Here is a 4,729-nt window from a genome sequence, read left to right as displayed (position 1 = left end):
TTTGGATGTACTTATGGGTGTGCTGAACCGACGTTAATGTTGTATAACATCCTATTTCGCAGTATTGTGCTGTGATGTCTTCTGTTGCTTCTATTACAATAAACGGAGAATTTACAAAAAATATAGTTTTCAAAAATATATGGTTTGATTGGGTTGATTGCCCTATAACTTCCAAAAAACAGCAAAAAAAACACAAAACATAAAAACATTGGGTATTTCTAAACTCAGGACAAATAGTAGAATCTATTTAGCTAGTTCTTTCTTTTGTAGGTGAGTAAAAGATTTTTCAAATAAAAGTCATAAAAGGTGTTTTTTTTCAAAATGTCACGTTTTAATTTTTTTTTTATAGTAAATAAGACGATATGGTCAGGCTGTGCCCGGCCACTCCAATTTACCCCATCAAACCATTCATTTTTTATTAAATTATCCACCCTTTGGGTATTTGAAATGCTTTTATTTTAAAGTTAATTCTATGTTGAGCTTTTTGAGAAGATAAAGCGCTAATTTTAGCACTTGCGCAAATAATAAACTTTATTTTCCATTTTAGTTATTTTATTATTTTTTGGGACTTTTTTTTTTTTACATTTTGCTGGTATTGAATGGTTCCTCAGGTGACATCACTACACAATTATTTTTAAATGTTAGCACGTTTTTTTTTTAATATATTTTACTAATCACATAGTGATTAGAAAGCTGGGCTCCATTGACTTGCATGGTTGAATGCAGACGCCATAGACGCGGCATACGCCTCGGAAAACCTCCTACCTCTTCCTTGCTGTGCCGGTCCCCGTCTATGCCGGTCCTCGCTGTGCCGGTCTTCGTTGTGCCGGTCCTTGCTGAGCTGGTCTTTGCTGCCCTGTCTTCCTCTCTGGTGCCTCCTTTCCTCGCCCTTTACATCGGTGGGAGTTTTGGACGCCCTGGTTCCTGTTTCCTGGGTCCTGGACATCGGGACTGTTGGCTCTTCTGCAACGTGGGTTGTGGTAACTTGTCTTGTCCCCATAAATAAAGGGAATAGGTTAAGGTGGGCGTTCTTAGAATCCTTCCCTCCCACAGTTCACTAAAGGATGTGATGTCAAATGAAGGATACATAATATAATATAATGCCACACATGGACTCCTTCAGTTCTTTTTCCTTTTCCTCCATGGTGGATGTGGTAAGAGTCAGCTCCCAGCAGTGAGCTATTATCGGCTTAACATTGGGTGAGATCAAATTGTGTTGAAGGGAATATATGTAGAGAGAGAGATAAAATGGGGTTGTTGTCCTGTGGGGTTTGGCTATGCGTGTGTATATGAGATAAATGTGTTTGCTGTGTTGTTACCGTTTAATAAATACCTTTGAATGTAGACGAACCTTTGTGAGATATATTTTGGTTTAAACACCACATGGGTGAGTCCAACTGGGACTGGGTCTGGGGCCTGTTCCTCTCCTCTGCTGACCCCCATCTGACCCCTTGAAACACATAATATTTAAAAAAAAAAAAAAAAAAAAAAACTCATAATATGGTTGGAAGAGACATAGAGGAATAAATAATATAGAAGGGCATATAAAGAAGAAGGAAAAATGTGAAGGAGGAAGAGGAAGGAAAAATGTGAAGGAGGAAGAGGAAGGAAAGGAGAAGGGAGGAAGAAAAATAAAAAAATATATATATATATAAAATATATAGCGCCTGTTTAGAAGAGGAAGAAGACGGAAGTGGAGAGGCGTTAAAGGGAAAGGCAAAGAGAGAAAGGGAAAAAAGTGTGCGGCTATACCTCCCTGAATGCACCTGATTTCATCTGATCTCGGAAGTTGACAAGGGGAGGGGAAAGAAAAGAAGAAGGTAAAGGGATGGACGACCTGATGAAAAATATTACATTAGAAATCCACACTAGTTCAAAAGATATAAAGGCAGATATTGCAATATTGACAATAGTATGTAGATTTTGGAGAAACAAATTACACAACTTGAAGAACAACAGATCTCTATAAAAAAAAAATATTGCAGAAAGAAGGCTAGATGAAACAGATGTGCATACCAGCTATGGAGGACCGTTCAAGAAGACTAAATATACACTTCAGAAATATTCCTGAGATATATACCCAAGACAAAATTAAAGACTTTCTTCTTGAATTTTTTAAAGATCTCAAATTAAACATCGACCCCTTATCCGCACAGGTTGAAGGATATTATTGTGTACCTAAGCCTAAAGCTATTCTAGAGACAACTCCTAGAGATTTAATTGTGAACTTCACTTCTTTCCAGTTTAAGGAACAACTAATTTGTGCGATGCGAGAAAGAGTCACCAAGGACAATAGAGGTCAGAGATTCTAGCTTTTCCTGATCTCTCGCTTTCAACTCGTCTTTGGAGAAAGTCCTTCTATAAAGAATTGAAGATCTTGTGTGAACGCAACTTGAAATATCTATGGGGTTTTCCAAGGTCTCTACGAAGGGCACTACAACCAATTTCTATGCAGTGGATTGGATTAAAAACAATTTAGGAAACTAAAGATGGCCCAAAAACATAATTGACTCATGTGTCTATGAAGTCTCTAGTTAGATTAAGGGGAGACAATAGTAAACCTTAGTAGCTGCAATAGATTTTTTTTTTATTATTATAATTTTTTTTCTTCTCATTTTTCCTCTTCCCATACTAAGAAGCACTCTAACAATATCCCGATGGGGTCACAAATTATCATAAAAATAGACACTTACACAATGCAACATTAAATGCACTTTAATAATGTTTTGAGGTAGATATAAATTACGCTTGCTCTGATTGATAAGTATTTTATGAATTCGGGATTAGATTTCTACTATAATGTTTTTGATAGGTTTCTTATGAATTTAAGATCAGATATTTATTATAATACTAACTACATATCATTTTCACAATATCAAATCCCTCTTTTATTTTTTTTTCTCTCGAGATGCACTTTGCCAACATTTTTATGTGACTATAAAATACTTTTCAAAGATATCTACTACAAGAAATTAATAATAATGATGATGGAGTCACAAATTACCATATAATACTTTTAGATAAGACACTTACGGTATATATGCAATACTGAATGCTCTTGAACAATGTTTTGATGCAGATATAAATTATGTTTTGCACTTACTTGATTGATTCATTTTCCCTCTTCCTATATTAAGAAGCACTCTAACAATATCCCGATGGGGTCACAAATGATCATAATATTTTTAGATAAGACACTTACACAATCTAACATTAAATGCACTTTAACCCCTTCGTGACAAAGGCTGATTTTACTTTTTGTACCCTTCGTGACAATGGCTGTTTTATCGTTTCTGCGGTGTTTGTGTTTAGCTGTAATTTTCTCTTAACCCATTTACTAAACCCACACAAGTTATATATTGTTTTTTTCAGGACAAGAAGGGCTTTCTTCAGACACCAAAATTTTTTTTTGATATGATGTAATTTCCTATAATAAAAATAATAAAATATGACGAAAAATTGAAAAAAAAACACATTTTCTCACTTTTATTTGAAAAATCTTTTATTCATCATAAAAAACTACTGAAAAAACCTGCTAAATAGATTCTACTATTTGTCCCGAGTTTAGAAATACCCAATGTTTTTATGTTTTTTTGCTTTCTTCTACACGTTATGGGGCAATAAGTACAAGTAGAGTTTTGCTAATTCAAAACCATTTTTCTCTGAATCTGGTAATTCTGTCTCTATGTGGTATTTGGGGCATCTTTGAAGCCAGCAAATTAAATTTACCCCACCAAACCATATATTTTTGAAAACTAGACACCCCAGGGTATTTTAGATGCTGATAGTTTAACCCTTTCCATGCACTAATCCTACCACCAACCCTTGTCAAAGTTTGGGATAGTAATTGTTTTTGGTGTTTTTTTCACATACTTTGTACTTCAGGTGTGAAATTACAGCTCCTGGTATATGTCACTGTCCCACAACACCCCGATATGTGTTCAGCAACATCTCCTGAGTACATTGATACCCCACATGCATGGGTTTGTCAGATTGTTTGGGGGCAAAAGGGCCACATTTGGAACATGAGCAATTCAAATTCAGTAGGAATTTTACATCTGGGTAAAGAAAAATGCTTGTACCCAACTATCAGTAGGGACAGGTTACAAGAAAGCCTGGCCTATCTCCAAGAAGGGATTTGATCTAGCACCTTAAGTGGTCCCTCATGCCACGGAATGGACACAGGGGTCACTTGACAGTGCAAATAAAAACGCTTAAAAATGGTGGAGCAAATAAAAGCTAAAAAACAGTAAATGTAACAAAAAATAAAAAAAAAATACAAAAATGGAGCAGGAACAAAAAAAAAATTAAAAATGGGAAACTGTGTGATACAGCTTGAAGCAGTCACCGACACAGAGTGCAGGTTTTCCAGGGCAATCTGGACAGTAAAATGTGGTGTCCTTTCTTTGCCCCCTGCTGTAGCATACCCTGCATCTCTTTTGGGGATTCTGCTTCTTTGCTGTAGGGGGGATTTTAAAAATAAAATGGGTAGCCCCAATTCTGTTGGTTCCCATCACTACTTGGGGACCAGGTGCATCACGGTACAAGATACCTGAAATTACTTCGAGCTGAAACTGCAAAAAAGACAGCTTCAGCCCAGTGTCTGCTTTTTTGTGCAGCAAAAAAGCGTTATAGGTTGCAATTTGCATTAGATAAATTGCAACCTTCTTGTACCAGGCCTTTGTCTTCCTCATAATGAGGTAGGGCTGTAGGAGTTGATCTGACAGAT

General features: G+C 36.2%; 1 non-coding gene across 1 annotated transcript; it reads right to left on the bottom strand.

Moving 5' to 3' along the window:
- Positions 1-4,074: 4,074 nt before the first annotated feature.
- Positions 4,075-4,204, bottom strand: LOC149286355 (small nucleolar RNA SNORA35). Its single transcript, XR_016277640.1, has one exon. It is a non-coding gene; the product is annotated as a small nucleolar RNA SNORA35 (small nucleolar RNA).
- Positions 4,205-4,729: the final 525 nt, after the last annotated feature.

The sequence above is a fragment of the Sceloporus occidentalis genome, unplaced genomic scaffold (genome assembly GCF_023333645.1).
Source record: "Sceloporus occidentalis isolate IW3139 unplaced genomic scaffold, rSceOcc1.0.p SCAF_70, whole genome shotgun sequence".
Lineage (NCBI taxonomy): Eukaryota > Metazoa > Chordata > Lepidosauria > Squamata > Phrynosomatidae > Sceloporus > Sceloporus occidentalis.
Note: the sequence above shows the minus strand (reverse complement) of the source record. Positions and strands in the feature narration are given on the sequence as shown.